The sequence below is a fragment of the Schistocerca americana genome, chromosome 10, assembly GCF_021461395.2.
Source record: "Schistocerca americana isolate TAMUIC-IGC-003095 chromosome 10, iqSchAmer2.1, whole genome shotgun sequence".
Classification (NCBI taxonomy): Eukaryota; Metazoa; Arthropoda; class Insecta; order Orthoptera; family Acrididae; genus Schistocerca; species Schistocerca americana.
The window spans coordinates 62,665,881-62,691,644 of record NC_060128.1 but is presented as its reverse complement, the minus strand read 5'-3'; the positions used below and the strand labels follow the sequence as shown (position 1 = coordinate 62,691,644).

General features: G+C 44.7%; 1 protein-coding gene across 1 annotated transcript in view; it reads right to left on the bottom strand.

Moving 5' to 3' along the window:
• The window catches only part of LOC124552671 (membrane-associated guanylate kinase, WW and PDZ domain-containing protein 1), a 231,036-nt gene extending 227,907 nt beyond the window's left edge, over window positions 1-3,129 (bottom strand). Inside the window, exon 1 of the mRNA XM_047126995.1 lies at window positions 3,016-3,129. The gene's annotated coding sequence lies outside the window, so the exon portion shown is untranslated. The remainder of the gene's footprint in view (window positions 1-3,015) is intronic.
• Window positions 3,130-25,764: the final 22,635 nt, after the last annotated feature.

Sequence of the window (25,764 nt, the reverse complement as noted above, 5' to 3'; positions counted from 1 at the left end):
CTTTTACAAATAAATTCATAAAACTTTGTCAGCATCACCAGGAAGGATTCAGGATTCACACTCATAGCAGTGGAAGTTCAAAAACACGAAAATATAATATTTTTTAAATGTGAAATTTCATGATTTTTTTCACTTGCTGTTGGCTGCATTTGTTGCTATAGGTACACTTTTCTTCATAAGTAAGAGAGATTCTTCGATGAATTTTGCACAGCTTACAAACCATACTTACAGGTGTATGAAACTCCAGAATTTATTTAATCTATGGGAAAATGAATGCGTTGTTACGTTTTAAACTTCGTGTTTAGAGAAAGCTCGAATTTTATAGTTAGTTATCTCAATTTTTACCACAGTTTTTAACGGATTTGGGAAATTCTAGAGTTTCATACACCTGTAAGTATGGTTTGTATGCTGTGCAAAATTCATCGAAGAATCTCTCTTATTTATGAAGAAAAATGTACCTACACCAACAAATGCAGCTAATACAAAGTGAAAAAATGATGAAATTTCACATGTAAAAAAATTTGTTTTGTTATGTTTTTGAAATGGCTCTGAGCACTATGCGACTTAACTTCTGAGGTCATCAGTTCCCTAGAACTTAGAACTAAATAAACCTAACTAACCTAAGGACATCACACACATCCATGCCCGAGGCAAGATTCGAACCTGCGACCGTAGCGGTCACGCGGTTTCAGACTGAAGCGCCTTTAACCGCACGGCCACACCGGCCGGCTATGTTCTTGAACTTCCTCTGCTACGAGTGTGAATCTTTTTTTTTTAAATGTCATTTTGTTCGTTTTCGTTCGTTGTATCTACTCCGGCCGGACGTCGAAAGACACCCATTTCAGTTCGTTGTTGATCCATTAACTCAGTTTTTTTATTACAGAGGGCAGCTAGCCCTCTGACCAAACACGCTGAGTTACCGTGCCGGCGATACTGAATCCTTCCTGGTCATGGTGACAAAGTTTTATGAATTTATTAGTAAAAGTATAGACAGTGGAAATTACAATGTCCTGTGGTGCCTCTCCTGCTCCAAGTCGGACCGTTTCACGTCCTACCCCCCTTAAAATGCCAGTATTACAATCGAATTATCGACTTCGTTGTAGCTAGCATTTACCCTGTCCCAGTAAGCTTTACATGTACTCAAGTCACTGCACAGCTTGCCCAGAGGGGAAGGAAAGAAGGTTTTCGGTCTTCTATGTCAGCGACGCACAAATAAGCTTACAGTCCGACGGGGGGAGCCGCGTGAACCATGGGAAGACCGCGCGGCTACCTCGCGCGGCTGGCATTGTTGAGCTCCTGACGGACATAGGTATCTTTATGTTTTATGCATTTTTTACGCAGATATTCAACAGATGTTTAAGAAAAAATATATATTTTGCTTTTTACATTTATCTATTTTATTGTCTTTAAATTGTACAAGCTAGTAAACACTGTTTAACACAAGCTGCGTATCTTTGGTAATTATGGCCCTGCTGATTCATGACATGGTATTGTGATGCACATGTTCGGACAAATTTGTTCGTGCTATTTGCGCCCGTCTATCGATTTACGTCCCTTTCGGCTAATTCGTTCATGGTGCATTTTTTTTTTTTTTTTGACAATCTTTGACCTGGCGCTTATAGTTTCCGGCTGGACGGTGTGCGAGGAGTCGGTCGGTTGGCGTGGAGCAGCGAGGAATTCTCGGCGAGACGTAGTTTGGCCGGGGCCCGCTCGCTGTCTCGGAGTGTGTGGCGCTGTTACCATTACTAAAAGGTCCTTGGATCACCGACCCTAGACACGAAAGTTGAGTTTTGATTTAACCTACCAGCAAGTCAAGACTGTTCACATTGTGTCGTTTGGAGTTCATTGTCGGCTGTCGGGATATTCCCGCGAGCAACAATGTGGTTTTCAAGTTGGAAAATTCTAGCCACCCTCCGGTGGAGTTTACCTGTATTTGGTTATTTGAATTGAAGTGCACCAGCGGAATCTTCTGCCTTGTGGCCGTCAACGTTCCGGTTACCTGCCCTGGCCGTTGACGTAAATTTCAGCCAGTGTAGTTTCCTCATCGTGTTGTTGCTGTCCAGCACGGTTTGTAGTTTGACAGCTCCATGCATGATTGGTTTTGGGCGTCAATATCTTCTACGTTGTTCCGTTGAACTACCTATTGTGCCCTGGTCGGGTGAAGTGGAAGTTATCTTGTCGGTGGGTCCACTGACTGTCGGTCGGTTGGGCTGTCGTCAGATCGTGAATGACTGGCCCGACTGCCTGTCTCACATAAGCCAGTGTTAGTGTTTGAATTACAGGCTGACCCTTGAACATCTGGGCGCCCATGTGTGGTCTGCCTTATTTTTTAAATTTGTTTTTGTTGTTGGTACTCGTATGGCTTCTAGCCGGTTTTGTGTTTTAAATTAGAGTTGTTTTACTCTCAAAGCCTTCAGCCTAGTTTAAAGTACTGTTGCACATAAGCCCTTTGGCATTTTGAAAATTTTTTGAATTTTTTAGTCTTCGGACTTAAGCCGATTTGAATTTAACTTGTTTACTTCAGCCTAACTAAAGAACTGTTTTCAGATAAGGCTTGCTTTTTAAATTTCTGATTATGCTTGCGTTTTTGGCCTTCACCTGTTTTTAAGTTAAAGTGGCTTTCAGCCGGTAATTAGGTCCACAAATATTAAAGCTGTGTGTTTAAACAACTTTTTTGGGCTCTTGTAATGTTTGATCAAATAATAAAGTTTTATGTTCGAGTGCAACTGACAGCCCCTTATTTCGGCCCCTTTCCACAATTTACTGTATCTGTCCTGTCCTGTGGGGTAAGCAGGGCATTTCAGAGTGTATCTTTGGTCCATCATTACAATGATGGCAGTTAAGACAAACTGTTTGGGACTAAAGGTGTATAACTGGTGGCTGAAAATACTTTTCTTTTGAATAATCGACAGTCGAATATTTAATAGACACGAAAGAAAGATCGGTATATCAGTAACCGACTTGCAGGGTAATTAGAATTCATGGGCCAACTGGAGCAGTGGCCGGCAGACTGACCTCCCGCTGCTCGTGCGCCCTCTGCAGGCGCTGCTGGTGGCGCCGCTGCTGCAGCTCCTGCAGCTCCTGGTGGACGCGCGACCGCCGCTCCTCCACCGACGCCTTCCGGCCGTCGCCCGCCGCCACCACCGACATCCCGGCCTGCCGTCACCACCGGTCACCACTCACCAGTCGGCGGGCATCCTGCAACAGGCGGGCCGCCAGCTGCCCTCAGCACCACACCGCTCTAGCTGCACCGCGTGCGCCTGCCCACGACCCCCACCACTACCACCCTCCCCACGGCACATCTACTGGCCACGTTATTCTGCACAGACATCTGGCACAGTGCGGCAGCACCACCACCGCCGAGCTGTGACCGGACTCGACTGGACACATTGGCCAGTGTGTGAAGAGCGACTGAGAATGGACGGCAAGGGAGCAATGGAGGCAGGTGTCAGGGGTACACGTGGCCAGCCAGTGGGGCAGTCCAGTGCAGTCCGGGTCTGACCTCGCGGCCAGAGCAACATGTTGTCATTGGTGAGTGTCATCAGCTCTTGTTCCAGCTGAGGAAGACAGTGCGTGGTGTCTTCACTCCAGTGGATGCCGTGTTTGATGATGATGGTGAGGAGCAGGTGGAGGAGGAAGAGGAGATTAGTGTCGACAACGATGTCTTTACAGACGCAGTACAAGCTCAGATTAGGGAAGGGTGGAATGGAAATCAGCCGTCTCCTTTCAAAGGAACCATCCCAGCATTTGCCTGAAGCAATGTATGGAAATTACAGAAAACCTAAATCAGGGTGGCCAGACACGACTTTGAACGTCATCCATACGAATGTCAATCCAGTGTCATAGAGTATATTAGATTCAGTTTTCATTCCATAGACCTGAAGAATGAGATGATTCTCGTATGTGTGGAATGTGTCAGAAAGTATAACACAAAAGACATAATACGTTTGGCCGGCTGGTGTGGCCGTGTGGTTCTAGGCGCTTCAGTCTGGAACCGCATGACTGCTACAGTCGCAGGTTAGAATCCTGCCTCGGGCATGGATGTGTGTGATGTCCTTAGGTTAGTTAGGTTTAATTAGTTCTAAGTTCTAGGCGACTGATGACCTCAGAAATTAAGTCGCATAGTGCTCAGAGCCAAGCCATAAAACGTTTGAACATAATACTTAGTACCCTGTTCTTTTGTCAGGAGAGTGTCAAAATTGCTTTATACAATACAGTAAACTGGAACAGCTAATATTTACAGAATTAATACGCTGTCAGAATGAAACACTGTTATGCACTATTAATAAATTTATCATACACAAAATACGTAATCTTGACTGTTGTGACCAACTGCTGTCAAAATTGGGGGGGGGGGGGAGAGAGAGGGGTTGGCCACTGGGGGCCGAACCGGAGGGAGGGGGGGGGGGGCGTCCAATGGTAGCCAAACCGCACAACCACCCTGGGCTCTGGGTTCGGTTCGGGGCGGCGGTTTAGTGGGTGGACAATTGTGGCCTTCAGGCCTGCTGTGGGGTTGTGAACCACTGAGGACTACGGTGGGACAAAGCCTCTCCGCCGTTTCTAGGTCCCTGGTTTAATACACAATACAACACACACACACCCTATAAGTTTTAAAGAGTGACTTTGCGACTATGAAAATACGTGACATAACTTCCGGTAACTTTTGGTTCCATTGACTTCGAAGGTAACGCTCGTAACACCGCTAAGGGATCAGAGACGCCAGTATGTTACATTAATTTCAACGTGATACGTCTATACGTTCCTGACAAAAAGGGTTTTTAACAGTCGGACACACAGACAAATGGATAACAAAGTGATGCTACAACGGTTCCGTTTTTACAAATTGCGGTACTGTAGGTACTATAGCGACTCTCTCTCTCTCTCTCTCTTTTATAAAAGGTATTGGTCTGTTACGATTGGAATTGTGGATGAAAATATTTACAAGTCGTGAAGTCGCGTATATTTCGCACACTCGTAGAAACGGCTAAAATATACGCTAAGAATCATCAACGCTGCTACGTAGGGAAGTAGTTCTGAGTAATGGTACTAGTTTAGGTTGTAACAATTAACTTGTGTTGTCAACACACTTGGCTACCTCAAAAATACGCGTGTTTTGTTTAAAACTGTAGTAACCAATGCCCGATAAATAAATACTAACATGATATAATCATCTACACTGGTATCCAAAATTAAAGCAACAAAGGGAAGTTTTCAAGGTTGCTTTTATTTTGCCATGAAACATTAAGACAGTTGACAGTAAATTAAAAACAATGTTTAGAATATAGAACATAAGCAACTGCAACATGCATAACCGTGGACAAAAATGTTGTTCGTTTTTCCCAACTTAACGGATTTGCGTACACAATCCGACAAATCGTTAATGTGCTCAGTGTAGGGAGTGACCCCCTCTGGCAGCAGTACAGGCCGGACAACGAGGGAGCTTGGTGTGAATCATGTCACCAGTCATGTTGATGCAGTAACGCCCATTCTTCCTGCCAAGCTGCTGGCAGTCTTGGGGAGTGGTTAGTGGATGCTGACATCATGCAAGCCGTCCCCCTAGTGCATCCCAGAAATACTCTGTGGGGTTCAGATTGGGAGACATAGCAGATCACACCATGTGTGCAGTATCTTCCATTTCCAAAGAAACATCGACCCCTCTGGCTCTATTAGGTCGAGCATTATCGTCCATCGCAGGAAATTGGTTCCCAGGTCGAGCTTAGTACACAATAGCTTCCTGCTGGCGGTCTTGGATCCGAAAAACCAGAGCCAGGTTTAGATCTAGCTGCAAGTTTCACAAGGAAAAGTAAGGGACCTAAGATGGAGCCCTGTGGGATCTGCCATGTAATTACTTCCCAGATTGACAGCTTAGAACACGATAGTTTCCTATTAATGTCGCTGCTGGTTTACATCATCTTGTAAAATTTACAAGAAAAAGTAAGGCTTTTAAGGTGAAGGCATGTAGGACACAGCATGTAATTACTTCCCAGAAAGAGAGCTTAGTACAGGATAGCTACCTACTAATGGTTTTAGTTACCTAAATGTTTTCATGAGGTTTAGACTGTGTTTAAGATTCACACCAAAAGTGTAGGCCCTAAGGTGGAACCCTGTGGGACACAATTTCCAGACTGACACCTTAGCACGGGAGTGCTTTCTGCACTGGCGTTGGTCAGCCACACGTCAGGTTCAGGCCGTATTGTAGCCTGACTACATGAGAATGGGAAAAGTCGACCAATTAAAACAGATACCAGTCATTTAGCTCAGAATAACCGGTACTTTCGGTATTTGTTTTCTCTCTGTTGTATCACATGCTTTTTATTTACTTTTTACAAATAACTGAGATAATAATCGAGATATCAGTTGGCCATAGTAACAGTCCTAAAATTTTTCGTCTTTAAATAGACATTCCTTTTAAAAAGTAATTCATATGTAAAATTTGCGTTATTACAGAAAATGAGGAAAGCGATCAGTGCTATTCTTATAACACTGGCGATAGAAACGAGCAATGTACACCAGCCGTGAGAATTTGTACAGCGTTGCTGAGACAATGAGACGCCATTGCTGTGTGTCGTGGCTTAAGTTACGTGTGTGTGCACGTGAGGTGTTCCACACTTGTTCCCGCCTGGTCTATACGGTAGTTTCCCGTTATCGTTGCTGGATGTTCGCTGTACTGCAGAATGGCAGCAACCCAACTCTGGAAGTACAGGGTCTATAAAAAAAAATTATCTGAATTGGCACGTCTAAATTTCTGAAACTACACTACTGGCCATTAAAATTGCTACACCAAGAAGGAATGTAGATGATAAACTACTATTCATTGGACAAATATTTTATACTAGAACTGACATGTGGTTACACTTTCACGCAATTTGGGTGCATAGATCCTGTAAATAAGGACCCAGAACAACCACTTCTGGCCGTAATAACGGCCTTGATACGCCTGGGCATTGAGTCAAACAGAGCTTGGATGGCGTGTACAGGTACAGCTGCCCACGCAACTTCAACACGATACCACAGTTGATCAGGAGTAGTGACTGGCGTATTGTGACGAGCCAGTTGCTCGGCCACCATTGGCCAGACGTTTTCAGTTAGTGAGAGATCTGGAGAATGTGCTGGCCAGGGAAGCAGTCGAACATTTTCTGTATCCAGAAAGCCCCGTACAGGACTTGCAACATGCGGTTGTGCATTATCCTGCTGAAATGTAGGGTTTCGCAGGGATCGAATGACGGGTAAAGCCACGGGTCGTAACATATCTGAAATGTAACGTCCACTGTTCAAACTGCCGTCAATGCGAACAAGAGGTGACCGAGACGTGTAACCAAAGGCACCCCATACCATCACGCTGGGTGATACGCCCATATGGCGATGACGAATACACGCTTCCAATGTGTGTTCACCGCGATGTCGCCAAACACGGACGCGACCACCATGGTGCTGTAAACAGAAACGGCATTCATCCGAAAAAATGACTATTGCCATTCGTGCACCCACGTTCGTCGTTGAGTACACCATCGCAGGCGCTCCTGTCTGTGATGCAGCGTCAAGGGTAACTGCAGCCGTGGTCGCCGAGCTGATAGTACGTGCTGCTGCAAACGTCGAACTGTTCGTGCAGATGGTTGTTGTCTTGCAAACGTCCCCATCTGTTGACTCAGGGAACGAGACGTGGCTGCACGATCCGTTACAGCCATGCGGATAAGATGCCTGTCATCTCGACTGCTAGTGATACGAGGCCGTCGGGATCCAGCACGGCGTTCCGTATTACCCACCTGAACCCACCGATTCCATATTCTGCTGACAGTTATTGGATCTCGAGCAGCCGGCCGCGGTGGTCTAGCGGTTCTAGGCGCGCAGTCCGGAACCGCGCGACTGCTACGGTCGCATGTTCGAATCCTGCCTTGGGCATGGACGTGTGTGATGTCCTTAGGTTGGTTAGGTTTAAGTAGTTCTAAGTTCTAGGGGACTGATGACCACAGTAGTTAAGTCCCATAGTGCTCAGAGCCATTTGAACCATTTGATTTCGAGCAACGCAAGAAGCAATGTCGCGATACGATAACCGCAATGGCGATAGGCTACAATCCGACCTTTATCAAAGTCGGAAAAGTGGTTGTACGCATTGCTCCTCCTTACACGAGCCACGACAACAACTTTTCACCAGGCAACGCCGGTCAACTGCTGTTTGTGTATGAGAAATCGGTTGGACACGTTCCTCTTGTCAGCACGTTGTAGGTTTCGCCACCGGTGCCAACCTTGTGTGAATGCTCTGAAAAGCTAATCATTTGCATATCACAGCATCTTTTTCCTGTCGGTTAAATTTCGCGTCTGTAGCACGTCATCTCCGTGGTGTAGCAATTTTGATGGCCAGTAGTGTAATCAACATTTACGATGAATTTTGTTTTTTGATTAAAGGGAAACTAAAAAAGTATTTTTTCCTTTTCATAGGTGTTCAATATGCCCCCCTTGAGATGCATTATATGAGTATGTACCAAGAAAGATCGTAAGAGATGGAAAAGAGCCACCGTGGTACAACAACCGAGTTACAAAACTGCTACGGAAGCAAAGGGAACTTCACAGCAAACATAAACATAGCCAAAGCCTTGTAGATAAACAAAAATTACACGAAGCGAAATGTAGTGTGAGGAGGGCTATGAGAGAGGCGTTCAACGAATTCGAAAGTAAAGTTCTGTTTACTGACTTGGCAGAAAATCCTAAGAAATTTTGGTCTTATGTCAAAGCAGTAGGTGGATCAAAACAAAATGTTCAGACACTCTGTGACCAAAATGGTACTGAAACAGAAGATGACAGACTAAAGGCCGAAATACTAAATGTCTTTTTCCAAAGCTGTTTGACAGAGGAAGACTGCACTGTTGTTCCTTCTCTAGACTGTCGCACAGATAACTTAATAGTACACTCCTGGAAATGGAAAAAAGAACACATTGACACCGGTGTGTCAGACCCACCATACTTGCTCCGGACACTGCGAGAGGGCTGTACAAGCAATGATCACACGCACGGCACAGCGGACACACCAGGAACCGCGGTGTTGGCCGTCGAATGGCGCTAGCTGCGCAGCATTTGTGCACCGCCGCCGTCAGTGTCAGCCAGTTTGCCGTGGCATACGGAGCTCCATCGCAGTCTTTAACACTGGTAGCATGCCGCGACAGCGTGGACGTGAACCGTATGTGCAGTTGACGGACTTTGAGCGAGGGCGTATAGTGGGCATGCGGGAGGCCGGGTGGACGTACCGCCGAATTGCTCAACACGTGGGGCGTGAGGTCTCCACAGTACATCGATGTTGTCGCCAGTGGTCGGCGGAAGGTGCACGTGCCCGTCGACCTGGGACCGGACCGCAGCGACGCACGGATGCACGCCAAGACCGTAGGATCCTACGCAGTGCCGTAGGGGACCGCACCGCCACTTCCCAGCAAATTAGGGACACTGTTGCTCCTGGGGTATCGGCGAGGACCATTCGCAACCGTCTCCATGAAGGTGGGCTACGGTCCCGCACACCGTTAGGCCGTCTTCCGCTCACGCCCCAACATCGTGCAGCCCGCCTCCAGTGGTGTCGCGACAGGCGTGAATGGAGGGACGAATGGAGACGTGTCGTCTTCAGCGATGAGAGTCGCTTCTGCCTTGGTGCCAATGATGGTCGTATGCGTGTTTGGCGCCGTGCAGGTGAGCGCCACAATCAGGACTGCATACGATCGAGGCACACAGGGCCAACACACGGCATCATGGTGTGGGGAGCGATCTCCTACACTGGCCGTACACCACTGGTGCTCGTCGAGGGGACACTGAATAGTGCACGGTACATCCAAACCGTCATCGAACCCATCGTTCTACCATTCCTAGACCGGCAAGGGAACTTGCTGTTCCAACAGGACAATGCACGTCCGCATGTATCCCGTGCCACCCAACGTGCTCTAGAAGGTGTAAGTCAACTACCCTGGCCAGCAAGATCTCCGGATCTGTCCCCCATTGAGCATGTTTGGGACTGGATGAAGCGTCGTCTCACGCGGTCTGCACGTCCGGCACGAACGCTGGTCCAACTGAGGCGCCAGGTGGAAATGGCATGGCAAGCCGTTCCACAGGACTACATCCAGCATCTCTACGATCGTCTCCATGGGAGAATAGCAGCCTGCATTGCTGCGAAAGGTGGATATACACTGTACTAGTGCCGACATTGTGCATGCTCTGTTGCCTGTGTCTATGTGCCTGTGGTTCTGTCAGTGTGATCATGTAATGTATCTGACCCCAGGAATGTGTCAATAAAGTTTCCCCTTCCTGGGACAATGAATTCACGGTGTTCTTATTTCAATTTCCAGGAGTGTATATATCTAAACGGACGACAGAAGGATAGAAAATCAATTATAATCGCTCAAAAGAGGGAAGGCCGCTGGACCTGATGGGATACCAGTCCGATTATACACACAGTACGCGAAGGAACTTGCCCCCCTTCTTGCAGCGGTGTACCGTAGGTCTCTAGAAGAGCGTAGCGTTCCAAAGGATTGGAAAAGGGCACAGGTCATCCCCGTTTTCAAGAACGTACGTCGAACAGATGTGCAAACTATAGACCTATATCTCTAACGTCGATCAGCTGTAGAATTTTGGAACACGTATTATGTTCGAGTATAATGACTTTTCTGGAGACTAGAAATCTACTCTGTAGGAATCAGCATGGGTTTCGAAAAATACGATCGTGTGAAACCCAGCTCGCGCTATTCGTCCACGAGACTCAGAGGGCCATAGACGCGGGTTCCCGGGTAGATGCCGTGTTTCTTGACTTCCGCAAGGCGTTCGATACAATTCCCCACAGTCGTTTAATGAACAAAGTAAGAGCATATGGACGATCAGACCAATTGTGTGACTGGATTGAAGTATTCCTAGATAACAGAACGCAGCATGTCATTCTCAATGGAGAGAAGTCTTCCGAAGTAAGAGTGATTTCAGGTGTGCCGCAGGGGAGTGTCGTAGTACCGTGGCTATTCACAATTTATACAGGGTGTTACAAAAAGGTATGGCCAAACTTTCAGGAAACATTCCTCACACACAAATAAAGAAAAGATGTTATGTGGACATGTGTCCGGAAACGCTTAATTTCCATGTTAGAGCTCATTTTAGTTTCGCCAGTATGTACTGTACTTCCTCGATTCACCGCCATGATTTCATACGGGATACTCTACCTGTGCTGCTAGAACATGTGCCTTTACAAGTACGACACAACACGTGGTTCGTGCACGATGGAGCTCCTGCACATTTCAGTCGAAGTGTTCGTACGCTTCTTAACAACAGATTCGGTGACCGATGGATTGGTACAGGCGGACCAATTCCATGGTCTCCACGCTCTCCTGACCTCAACCCTCTTGACTTTCACTTATGGGGGCATTTGAAAGCTCTTGTCTACGCAACCCCGGTACCAAATGTAGAGACTCTTCGTGCTCGTATTGTGGACGGCTGTGATACAATACGCCAATCTCCAGGGCTGCATCAGCGCCTCAGGGATTCCATGCGATGGAGGGTGGATGCATGTATCCTCGCTAACAGAGGACATTTTGAACATTTCCTGTAACAAAGTGTTTGCAGTCACGCTGGTACGTTCTGTTGCTGTGTGTTTCCACTCCATGATTAATGTGATTACAAGAGAAGTAATAAAATGAGCTCTAACATGGAAAATAAGCGTTTCCGGACACATGTCCACATAACATATTTTCTTTCTTTGTGTGTGACGAATGTTTCCTGAAAGTTTGGCCGTACCTTTTTGTAATACCCTGTATAAATGACTTTATGGATAACATCGGAAGTTGACTAAGGCTTTTTTCGGATGATGCTGTAGTATATCGAGAGGTTGTAACAATGGAAAATTGTACTGAAATGCAGTAGGATCTGCAACGAATTGACGCATGGTGAAGGGAATGGCAATTTAATCTCAATGTAGACAAGTGTAATGTGCTGCGAATACATAGAAAGAAAGATCCTTTATCATTTAGCTACAATATAGCAGGTCAGCAATTGGAAGGAGTTAATTCCATAAATTACCTGGGAGTACGCATTAGGAGTGATTTAAAATGGAATGACCATATAAAATTAATCATCGATAAAGCAGATGCTAGACAGATTCATTGGAAGAATCCTAAGGAAATGCAGTCCGAAAACGAAGGAAGTAGATTACAGCACACTTGTTCGCCCTCTGCTTCAATACTGCTCACCGGTGTGGGATCCGTACCAGATAGGTTTGATAGAAGACATAGAGAAGATCCAGCGGAGAGCAGCGCGCTTCGTTACAGGATCATTTAGTAATCGCGAAAGCGTTACGGAGATGATAGATAAACTCCAGTGGAAGACTCTGCAGGAGAGACGCTCAGTAGCTCGATACGAGCTTTTGTTGAAGTTTGGAGAACATACCTTCACCGAAGAGTCAAACAGTATATTGCTCCCTCCTACGTATATCTCGCGAAGAGACCATGAGGATAAAATCAGAGAGATTAGAGCCCACACAGAGGCATATCGACAATCCTTCTTTCCACGAACAATACGAGACTGGAATAGAAGGGAGAACCGATAGATGTACTCAAGGTACCCTCCGCCACACACCGTCAGGTGGCTTGCGGGGTATGGATGTAGATGTAGAAGTCAATCCGCTGCCTGTGTTGTTTATATAATATGACTATCTGCTTGTAGCCCTCAAAAACGGACAACTTGACTCGAAAAATAATTCTTCGCCTTTGTTTTCATCCTTAACCAAACAGTGGTAACTCCGATTACAACATGACTTTTGAGCAGAGTTTCAAAAAATTGGAATCTATAGAAGAATGCTGGTTACTACATTTCGAAAAAAGCAGTGAACGGTAGACAGACCAAGTTTTAATTTATTTGACTATTTATTATTATTACACAGTTTTGCCCTTAAGACAGTGTTTGAACTTGAATGAATAATTATTCAATTTTCCCTGCCTTTTTCTTTTTCTCTTCCCAAAATCTCTTCATTCTCTTTCTGTGTTCGTCTTTCGTTTCCTCTGTCCATATTTTCCTTGGTCTCTTCCTTTCTTTTACTTCAAATTTCGTGTTCGTAATTTTGTTTCTGAATTTGTCTCCTTCATCTATCATTTCTTTATTGATTCGTGCTTGTTTAGGCCTTCTTCTATTCCATGAAGCCAGTTGATTTCTTCATTCTGTGTGTGTGCCGAAACAATGTTAATCGACGTTTTCTGATTACGTCTGTGAGTCTGTCTATTTGTTCGCATAGTTCTTTGGTTGGCTTCTTCATCCATTTACCATCTCTATGTACTGCTCCAAAAGTTTTTCGAAGGATTTTACGGTCTATTTTTTCTGTCTTTGTAATGTCTAATGTCCCGTTTGTGGTCGTTTCTGATGCAGAAAGGACTTCTGGTAGTACCACTGTATTGTAGTGCCTGAGTTTCGCCTGTCTTGAAATATAACTCCATTTTTAATAAATCAGTTTTATGACATTAAAAAAATGTATGTCATATCATACCAGTATGCAGCTGATCATTACATTAGTACATATATCTCCAGTGCCAAATAATGTTAATATACGACAGACAGACTGAATCTAGCATAGGTGTATACTTGCAGACAAGTCACAACTCACATATCGATATGATGATACAATGCCAAAGACCTTCACAACAAAGATGACTTTGAAACAATTGTGGTAGTACCACCTTAGCCCATAGAGGGCAAACTGAGTATACATCGTCTGTACAGTTATTTTTAAAGCTTTTAATTAATATTTTATACAATATTTAAGTGGTTCCATGGTTGTAAAGAGCTATTTTTTACGTAATTATTTTACGTTTTTATTGTACTTTGATTTTTTACGTTATGACGATTACGTGAACCCGTTTTACACTTATTGGTTGACATGAGGTAGAGGGAGAAGAGGTAGGCGGAGCATCTTCGTACTTAAGCGTATGCTCGTCACTTGCTGGCACCAGCTGACATCACAGCAGCTGAGAAGAGTGCTCCACCTACCATCTTCGAAGGTTGCCATGGGTATAACAAGTCTTCTTGTATTTTATCATTACAAGTATTTTGTCATATTTTATTGTCAATCTAGTAAGGTTTCTATTACTTTCTAAATTAAATTACAGGTCTGATGATGGTCATGTGGTATGACCGAAACCGGTCACCTATGTTCAACATACGTGGTGTGATCAAGACTGAATTTTTGAAAGAAACTTTAAAAATTTTTGATCATTGCTCCAAAAATGTTTATTAAAACTGTCTTGGAAAGCTTCTCTTATTGTAGTGCGTCCATGTAAGTTTGTATGCTTTCTGAAGTTTTTCTGTTCATTCCGTATTGCATGACTTGTCTGATCCTCCTAGTTGTATGTATTCTCCAAGATACTTGAATTTTTCCACTCTGTTAACCAATCCATATCTTGTGTGCGTTACTTCTGTATTGTTGTTCTTTTTTCCATATATTGTGTTTTCTCGTATGATATCTGTCACTCCATTTCAGGAGAGATTTCATGTAAATATTCCAGAGCTCCTTGCGCTTCTTCTCTGTTGTTGCTGAGTACTGCCACGTCATCTGCAAATGCTAGGCATTTTATGATTGTCTTGTTTGCACGTATTCTTCCTAACTGAATTCCTTTTACTTTTTCTAAGCACTGCTTGATAATTTTGTCCAGGACTATGTTGACTAGAAGTGTTGAGAGACCACCTCCTTGTCTGTATGTATCTCAAATGGCTCTGAGATTTTGACTATTTAATTTAATATTTTGAATCTATATATCTTGATACTGTAAGAGTCAAAATTTTTCAACCTTTGTTCAATATCTGCGTTTATTGCAGGAAGCAGGAATAAAAACCGAAGAATCGTTTATTTCAGAAACCGGTTATTTTGAGCGGTTTTATCAGTCGGGTTAGACTGGCGTGGAAACATATTTTGTGATCAGACATAATGACCTTTCTAGACTCTGAGAAGCTCATCTGCAGAAGCCAGCACGGTTTTAGGAAACAGCGGTCATGCGAGACACAACTGGCCCTCTTTGTGCATTATATATGAGGTGCATTCAAGTTCTAAGGCCTCCGATTTTTTTTTCTCTGGACTGGAAACAGATAGAAACATGCGCATTGTTTTAAAATGAGGCCGTGTTCATTGTCAATATGTCCCAGAGGTGGCAGCACCATACGGCAGATGGAATTTTACCGCCAGCGGCGAGAATGAGAACTGTTTTAAATACTTAAAATGGCGACGTTTTCCTTACTTGAACAGCGTGCAATCATTCGTTTTCTGAATTTGCGTGGTGTGAAACCAATTGAAATTCATCGACAGTTGAAGGAGACATGTGATGATGGAGTTATGGATGTGTCGAAAGTGTGTTCGTGGGTGCGACAGTTTAATGAAGGCAGAACATCGTGTGACAACAAACTGAAACAACCTCAGGCTCGCACAAGCCGGTCTCACGACACGATCGAGAAAGTGGAGAAAATTGTTTTGGGGGATCGCCGAATGACTGTTGAACAGATCGCCTCCAGAGTTGGCATTTCTGTGGGTTCTGTGCACACAATCCTGCATGACGACCTGAAAATGCGAAAAGTGTCATCCAGGTGGGTGCCACGAATGCTGACGGACGACCACACGGCTGCCCGTGTGGCATGTTGCCGAGCAATGTTGACCCGCAATGACAGCATGAATGGGACTTTCTTTTCGTCGGTTGTGACAATGGATGAGACGTGGATGCCATTTTTCAATTCAGAAACAAAGCGCCAGTCAGCTCAATGGAAGCACACAACCGCCAGTGCTGAAAAAATGATGGTGTCCATGTTCTGGGACAGCGAGGGCGTAATCCTTACCCATTGCGTTCCAAAGGGCACTACGGTAACAGGTGCATCCTACGAAAATGTTTTGAAGAACAAATTCCTTCCTGCACTGCAACAAAAACGTCCGGGAAGGGCTGCGCGTGTGCTGTTTCACCAAGACAACGCACCCGCACATCGAGCTAACGTTACGCAACAGTTCCTTCGTGATAACAACTTTGAAGTGATTGCTCATGCTACCTACTCACCTGACCTGGCTCCTAGTGACTTTTGGCTTTTTCCAACAATGAAAGACGCTCTCTGTGGCCGCACATTCACCAGCCGTGCTGCTATTTCCTCAGCGATTTTCCAGTGGTCAAAACAGACTCCTAAAGAAGCCCTCGCCGCTGCCATGGAATCATGGCGTCAGCGTTGTGAAAAATGTGTACGTCTGCAGGGCGATTACGTCGAGAAGTAACGCCAGTTTCATCGATTTCGGGTGAGTAGTTAATTAAAAAAAAAATCGGAAGCCTTAGAACTTGAATGCACCTCGTACAACAAGCTCTAGATACCGGCTCCCAGGTTGATGCCATATTTCTCGACTTTCGAAAGGCGTTCGACTCAGTTCCGCACTGTCGCTTTCTACAAAAAGTGCGCGCTTACGGTCTATCCAGTGACATATGCGGTTGGACAGAAAGTTTTCTAACAGGTAGGGAGCAGTATGTCGTCCTGAATGGGGTGACTTCAACAGAAACAAGCGTAACTTCAAGTGTGCCCCAGGGCAGTGTAATAGGTCCGCTGTTTTTTACGATTTACATAAACGATCTGGTTGATGGTATTGACAGTGTCATTAGACTGTTTGGCGATGATGCTATAGTCTACAGGAAAGCACACGAAAGTTGTGAACAAATCAACGAGGATTTGCAGAAAATAAATGCATGGTGTAATGACTGGCAGTTATCTCTCAATATTAGTAAGTGTAACCTACTGCGTATAACACGGCGAAGATCCCTATTAATGTACGAGTAAAAAATAAATGCCCAGTCTTTGGACGCGGTAACATCCGTCAGGTATCTGGGTTTTACTATTCGAAATGATCTCAAATCGAACGATCAAATTATACAGGTAACGGGTAAGGCGAACTCTAGATCGCGATTTATTGATAGAATCCTGAAGCGATGCAGTCCTTCAACAAAGGAAATAGCTTACAATACGTTTGTTCGTCCAGTCTTAGAGTATTGTTCGCCTGTATGGGACTCTTACCAGTTGGGTCTGATTCAAGAGATTGAAAAGTTCCAAAGAAGAGCGGCAAGATTCGCCACTGGTACATTTGGCGATTGCGAGTGCGTTACAAATCTCATAGAAAGTTTGAAGTGGGACACACTTGCAGATAGACGACGCGCTAAACAGAAGGGGCGGCTCACTAAATTCTGAAATCCGATCTTCACTGAGGATGTAGAGCATATATTACCACCAACTTTCAAATCTCATAGTGATCACCGTTCAAATATAAGGGAAATTACAGCTCGTATTGAGGCGTTCAGACAGTCGCTTTTCCCTCGCGCGATCCGCGAGTGGAACAGAGAGGGAAGGAATATGACTTTGGCGCGAATTGTGCGTCCGCCACACACCGCTTGTAGCTAGCGGAGTATACAGGGTGTTACAAAAAGGTACGGCCAACCTTTCAGGAAACATTCCTCACACCCAAATAAAGAAAAGATGGTATGTGCACATGTGTCCGGAAACGCTTAATTTCCATGTTAGAGCTCATTTCAGTTTCGTCAGTATGTACGATTCAACGCCAGTTGGCTCAATTGAAGGAAGGTAATGTTGACTTCGGTGCTTGTGTTGACATGCGATTCATTGCTCTACAGTACTAGCATCAAGCATATCAGTACGTAGCATCAACAGGTTAGTGTTCATCACGAACGTGGTTTTGCAGTCAGTGCAATGTTTACGAATGCGGAGTTGGCAGATGCCCACTTGATGTATGGATTAGCACGGGGCAATAGCCGTGGCGCGGTACGTTTGTATCGAGACAGATTTCCAGAACGAAGGTGTCCCGACAGGAAGACGTTCGAAGCAATCGATCGGCGTCTTAGGGAGCACGGAACATTCCAGCCTATGACTTGCGACTGGGGAAGACCTAGAACGACGTGGACACCTGCAATAGACGAGGCAATTCTTCGTGCAGTTGACGATAACCCTAATGTCAGCGTCAGAGAAGTTGCTGCTGTACAAGGTAATGTCGACCACGTCACTGTATGGAGAGTGCTACGGGAGAACGAGTTGTTTCCGTACCATGTACAGCGTGTGCAGGCACTATCAGCAGCTGATTGGCATCCACGGGTACACTTCTGAGAATGGTTCATCCGACAATGTGTGAATCCTCATTTCAGTGCAAATGTTCTCTTTACGGATGAAGCTTCATTCCAACGTGATCAAATTGTAAATTTTCACAATCAACATGTGTGGGCTGACGAGAATCCGCACACAATTGTGCAATCACGTCATCAACACAGATTTTCTGTGAACGTTTGGACAGGCATTGTTGGTGATGTCTCGATTGGGTCCCACGTTCTTCCACCTACGGTCAATGGAGCACGTTATCATGATTTCATACGGGATACTCTACCTGTGCTGCAAGAACATGTGCCTTTACAAGTACGACACAACACGTGGTTCGTGCACGATGGAGCTCCTGCACATTTCAGTCGAAGTGTTCGTACGCTTCTCCACAACAGATTCGGTGACCGACGGATTGGTAGAGGCGGACCAATTCCGTGGCATCCACGCTCTCCTGACCTCAACCCTCTCGACTTTCATTTATGGGGGCATTTGAAAGCTCTTGTCTACGCAACCCCGGTACCAAATGTAGAGACTCTTCGTGCTCGTATTGTGGACGGCTGTGATACAATACGCCAATCTCCAGGGCTGCATCAGCGCATCAGGGATTCCATGCGACGGAGGGTAGGATGCACGTATCCTCGCTAACGGAGGACATTTTGAACATTTCCTGCAACAAAGTGTTTGAAACGCTGGTACGTTCTGTTGCTGTGTGTTTCCATTCCATGATTAATGTGATTTGAAGAGAAGTAATAAAATGAGCTCTAACATGGGAAGTAGGCGTTTCCGGACACATGTCCACATAACATATTTTCTTTCTTTGTGTGTGAGGAATGTTTCGTGAAAGTTTGGCCGTACCTTTTTGTTAACACCCTGTATATGTAGATGGAGATGAAGAGAAAAACCGACTCAAACAGAAAACCGGCTGCTTCAGCTATAACGGCCACCCCCGCGACCAGACTGCGCCGCCGGCCGTTGTGACCGAGCGGTTCTAGGCGCTTCAGTCTGGAACCGCGCTGCTGCTACGGTCGCAGGTTCAAATTCTGCCTCGGTCATGGATGTGTGTGATGTCCTTAGGTTAGTTAGGTTTAAGTAGTTCTACGTTCTAGGAGACTGATGACCTCAGATGTTAAGTCCCAGACTGCGCCCGGAGTTCCCGTGGGACCCCAGCCGCCGGCGCTCTTGGCAGACCGGCCACGCGCCGGGCGCAGACGCGGGGTATCGATCCATGGCCCGGGTACCGCAGCATCAGCGTCTCCACCCCACCCCCCCCACCCCCCCACCGCCCCTCTGTGATGCGTCATCTCTGGTGGCGACCTTTACACTGCCGTTTATTGCCGAGGCACGCAGCGGACACAAAACACGGCCGCCTATGGAATGCGTCCTGCAAGCAGATCAAGCCCAGACGCCAGAGGGAAGACAACAATTAAATGTACTCGCAACTGCGATAGATACATGCGCTGAACGTGACCTAGTCATTGGAGGCACATTGTTTCCAAATCGTAACTGCCATAAGATAACGTGGGTTTCTCCAGACCACGTTACCGAAAATCAAATAGACCACATAGTCATAAGCCGCAAGTTCCGACACTCTCTGTTAGATGTCAGAAATAGAAGAGGGGCAGACGATGGAAGTGACCACCATCTAGTTTTGGCGGAATTCAGACTGAAGATAGCGGCAAATAGAACCAAGCTCAACCATAGGTCCAACAAAATAGAGGTGGCAAGATTAAAAGACCAACAGATCAAAGAAACATTTGGCCTTGAACTACAAAACAGATTCCAGATCCTCTCTGAATAGACCTGTATGGAAGAGGGAATTGAAAGATGCTGGCAAAAAATCAAGAACAGTTATTTAGATGTGGGAGAAAAAATCTTAGGATTTAAGGCACATCAAAGGAAGGAATGGATCTCCCATGCTACGTCTACGTGGAATGAAATTAGCCACAGGAAATAACTAAAACTTAAGTTAAATTTTTGTAAGACAAGAGCGCAGAAGAGCGAAGCGCATAAAGAATACATGGATTCGAACAAAAAAGTGAAAACATTGCTACGTCGAGATAAAAGGAAATGGATAGATGAGCAAGCAAAATTAGCAGAAGAGGCAGCAAGACAAGGAAATATGAAAGAGCTTTACAACATTACCAAACGGTTGTCAATGAAGAACTTCAGACATGAAGGACCAGTTAAGAACAAGGATGGGGTGATGCCTACAACTCAACTGGCACAGCTACAGAGATGGGAGGAGCACTTCGGGGAAGTGTAAAATTGTGAAGACAACCAAGAGGAACAGGTAAGAGATGTTCCAGAGGAAGTCGAAGAAGATCAGGATATAAATTTGCAGTGCCCCACAATGGACGAAGTTAGGATTGCCTTGAAAACACTAAAAAATACAAAGGCTCCAGGCCCAGACAACATAGCACCGGAGCTCTTAAAAGCCGATATTGAAAGTACTGTTAAAATGCTCCATCCTTTGCTGAAGCATATTTGGCTTGAAGAGAAATCTCCAAAGGAGTGGAAAAATGGCTTGGTGAGGGTGGAGACTGTCAACTCATTCCTTTATCTGGGTAGTATAGTGGCGGAAGATGGTGGAGCTGGAGATGATGTGAAAACCCGCATTAAAAAGGCAAATGCTGCCTTCATAAAATTGTATCCAATATGGAAAAATATAAATATCACATACAAAACAAAAATCCGTATTTTTAATACAAATGTGAAGGCTGTCCTTCTTTACGCCAGTGAAAGCTGGAAAATGGATAAAAAGATAACAACCCAGTTACAAAGCTTCATAAATAGATGTCTTCGACGCGCCATGAATATCTCGTGGCCAGAAAAAATATGTAATGAGGAGCTCTGGCGAATAACAAACCAGATACCTATAGAAGACCAGATACGAGAGAGAAAGTGGGCTGGTTGGCGCACACCTTGAGAACACTAGGTGGAGCTATCGAGAAAAAAGCATTGGAATGGAATCCCCAGGGAACAAGGAAGAGAGGAAGACCAAGGAGCACGTGGAAGAGGACAGTGGAAGGGGAAGCAAAAAGAGTTGGCAAGACCTGGGCAGAATTGAGGCAAATGGCCCTATGCCCCCATAGGGGCCAAAGAAATTAAGTCAAGACAAGTCAACTGCGAATATGAGCCACCTCCAGCTGTACAATGGAATGACGACGATGAAAATTTGCGCCGGACAGGGACACGAACCCAGATTTCCCGTTTTAAGCCAGCAGTCACCTCAGCAGGTGTAGAAGTGTCAAAACAGGAATTTGGTTGCAATAATTACACGTCTGTTGTTTGAAACTGATAAACAACATTTCATTCAAAATAATCTCCACTCCTCCCTCCCATGAACCATGGACCCTGCCGTTGGTGGGGAGGCTTGCGTGCCTCAGCAATACAGATGGCCGTACCGAAGGTGCAACCACAATGGAGGGGTATCTGTTGAGAAGCCAGACAAACGTGTGGTTCCCGAAGAGGGGCAGCAGCCTTTTCAGTAGTTGCAGGGGCAACACTCTGGATGATTGACTGAACTGGCCTTGCAACACTAACCAAAACGGCCTTGCTGTTGTGGTACTGCGAAGGGCTGAAAGCAAGGGGAAACTACAGCCGTAATTTTTCCCGAGGGCATGCAGATTTACTGTATGGTTAAATGATAGTGGCGTCGTCTTGGGTAAAATATTCCGGAGATAAAATAGTCCCCCATTCGGATATCCGGGCGGCGACTACTCAAGAGGATGTCGTTATCAGGAGAAAGAAAACTGGCGTTCTACGGATCGGAGCGTGGAACGTCAGATCCCTTAATCGGACAGGTAGGTTAGAAAATTTAAAAAGGGAAATGTATAGGTTAAAGTTAGATATAGTGGGAATTAGTGAAGTTCGGTGACAGGAGGAACAAGACTTTTGGTCAGGTGAATACAGGGTTGTAAATACAAAATCAAATAGGGGTAATGCAGGAGTAGGTTTAATAATGAATAAAAAAATAAGAGTGCGGGTAAGCTACTACAAACAGCATAGTGAACGCATTATTGTGGCCAAGATAGAAACGAAGCCCACACCTACTACAGTAGTACAAGGTTATATGCCAACTAGCTCTGCAGATGATGAAGAAATTGATGAAATGTATGATGAGATAAAAGAAATTATTCAGGTAGTGAAGGGAGACGAAAATTTAATAGTCATAGGTGACTGGAATTCGAGAGTAGGAAAAGGGAGAGAGGGAAACACAGTAGGTGAATATGGATTGGGGGTAAGAAATGAAAGAGGAAGCCGTCTGGTAGAATTTTGCACAGAGCATAACTTTGTCATAGCTAACACTTGGTTCAAGAATCATGAAAGAAGGTTGTATACATGGAAGAATCGTGGATATAAATTTAAATGGCTCTGAGGTCATCATTCGCCTAGAACTTAGAACTACTTAAACCTGACTAACCTAAGTACATCAAACACATCCATGCCCGAGGCAGGATTCGAACCTGCGACCGCAGCGGTCGCGCGGTTCCAGACTGTAGCGCCTAGAACCGCTCGGCGACCCTGGAGATACTAAGAGGTATCAAATCGATTATACAATGGTAAGAGAGAGATTTAGGAACCAGATTTTAAATTGTAAGACATTTCCAGGGGCAGATGTGGACTCTGACCACAATCTATTGGTTATGAACTGTAGATTAAAACTGAAGAAACTGTAAAAAGGTGAGAATTTAAGGAGATGGGACCTGGATAAGACGTTGTACACAGTTTCAGGGAGAGCATAAGGGAACAATTGACAGGAATGGGGGAAAGAAATACAGTAGAAGAAGAATGGGTAGCTCTGACGGATGAAATAGTGAAGGCAGCCGAGGATCAAGTAGGTAAAAAGACGAGGGCTAGTAGAAATCCTTGGGTAACAGAAGAAATATTGAATTTCATTGGTGAAAGGAGAAAATATAAAAATTCAGTAAATGAAGCAGGCAAAAAGGAATACAAAAGTCTCAAAAATGAGATCGACATGGAGTGCAAAATGGCTAAGCAGGCATGGCTAGAGGACAAATGTAAGGATGTAGAGGCTTATCTCGCGAGGGGTAAGATAGATACTGCCTACAGGAAAATTAAAGAGACCTTTGGAGAAAAGAGAGCCACTTGTATGAATACCAAGAGCTCAGATGGAAACCCAGTTCTAAGCAAAGAAGGGAAAGCAGAAAAGTGGAAGGAGTATATAGAGGGTCTATACAAGGGCGATGTTCTTGAGAACAATATTATGGAAATGGAAGAAGAGGTAGCAGAAAATGAAATGGGAGATATGATGTTGCGTGCTGAGTTCGGCAGATCACTGAAAGACCTAAGTCGAAACAAGGCCCCGGGAGTAGACAACATTCCATAACAACTACTGACAGCCTTGGGAGAGCCAGTCCTGTCAAAACTCTACCATCTGGTGAGCAAGATGTATGACACAGGCGAAATACCCTCAGACTTCAAGAAGAATATAATAATTCCAATTCCAAAAAAGGCAGGTGCTGACAGATGTGAAAATTACCGAACTATCAGTTTAATAAGCCACGACTGCAAAGTACTAACACGAATTCTTTACAGACGAATGGAAAAACTTGTAGAAGCCGACCTCGGGGAAGATCAGTTTGGATTCCGTAACAATGTTGGAACACGCAAGGCAATACTGACCCTACGACTTATCTGAGAAGAAAGATTAAGGAAAGGTAAACCTACGTTTCTAGCATTTGTAGACTTAGAGAAAGCTTTTGACAATGTTGACTGGAATACCCTCTTTCTAATTGTGAAGGTGGCAGGGGTAAAATACAGGGAGCGAAAGGCTATTTACAATTTGTACAGAAAGCAGATGGCAGTTATAAGAGTCGAGGGGTATGAAAGGGAAGCAGTGGTTGGGAAGGGAGTGAGACAGGGTTGTAGCCTCTCCCCGACGCTATTCAATCTGTATATTGAGCAAGCAATAAAGGAAAGAAAAGAAAAGTTCGGAGTAGGTATTGAAATCCATGGAGAAGAAATAAAAACTTTGAGGTTCGCCGATTACATTGGAAGAGCAATTGAACGGAATGGACAGTGTCTTGAAAGGTGGATATAAGATGAACATCAACAAAAGCAAAGCGAGGATAATGGAATGTAGTCGAATTAAATCGGGTGATGGTGCGAGAATTAGATTAGGAAATGAGACGCTTAAAGTAGTAAAGGAGGTTTGCTATTTGGGGAGCAAAATAACTCACGATGGTCCAAGTAGAGAGCATATAAAATGTAGACTGGCAATGGCAAGGAAATCGTTTCTGAAGAAGAGAACTTTGTTAACATCGAGTATAGATTTAAGTGTCAGGAAGTCGTTTTTGAAAGTATTTGTATGGTGTGTAGCCATGTATGGAAGTGAAACGTGGACGATAAATAGTTTAACAAGAAGAGAATAGAAGCTATCGAAACGTGGTGTTACAGAAGAATGCTGAAGATTAGATAGGTAGATCACATAACTAATGAGGAGGTATTGAATAGAATTGGGGAGAAGAGGAGTTTGTGGCACAACTTGACAAGAAGAAGGGACCGGTTGGTAGGACATGTTCTGAGGCATCAAGGGATCACAAATTTAGTATTGGAGGGCAGCGTGGAGGGTAAAAATCGTAGAGGGAGACCAAGAGATGAATACACTAAGCAGATTCAGAAGGATGTAGGTTGCAGTAAGTACTGGGAGATGAAGCTTGCACAGGATAGAGTAGGATGGAGAGCAGCATCAAACCAGTCTCAGGACTGAAGACCACAACAACAACAAAGAATATTTTATTTAAAATAATCTCCATTGCTATTTATACATTTCTCTCACCTCTCCGGCAGGCTGTGAATGCCACGCCAAAAAAACTTTTGAAGCGAACCAGTCAGCGAGACATTTTTGTACATTTCCATACGAATTGAAGTGTTGTTCAGCGAGAGCGTGTCCCAGCGATGCAAACAGATGATAAAAGGGCAGACGTAAGTCTGGGGAATGCGCCCGCATGCCCTTGTATTCCCAAACGAACGCCTCGATCGTTTTCCTGACCCGTTTTTCTGTGTGTGACGGGGCGTTATCATGGAGTAATATGGCTTTGTGTTGCCTTTTTTTCCATATTCTGGTCGTTTTTCATCTAATGTTCGATTCAAATCGGCCATTTGCTGTCGGTTGCGATCAGTGTTAACACTTACACCAGCTTCCAGCAGCTCATAATAGATGACGCTGTTACGTCGCGAGTCAATAGGCGATAACTTTATTGCAGTAAGGTACTCTGGTCAACAGCCTGTAGCATTGGAGCCGTTGGCTGTGAAGGAAACATCCAGTTGTGTCAGCAGTCACGCATTCGCACCTGTCGCTATGCTAGCCGTGGGAAGCCGTATCTGTGTCACTTCGAGCGACTGAATATTCAAACCCTTAAGAATCTAAATAAACTATATTAAATATTATTTAATATTGCTTAAAGTCGATACAATGCCTTTTGTTATTCAGGAGAATATGGTATAAAAATTTCAGCCCTCTATCTGTCATAGTATCGGAGTTAGACGAAATTACCTAAAACACCCCAAACCGCCACTTAGACTAAGAACTCAGTTAGGAATAATAACGGTTCGCCTTTTAGTATCATTTGAAATCATTACTCGAGTTCACAAAATGTCAGGTCAATTTATTTGGATTTTCATATTAAAAAC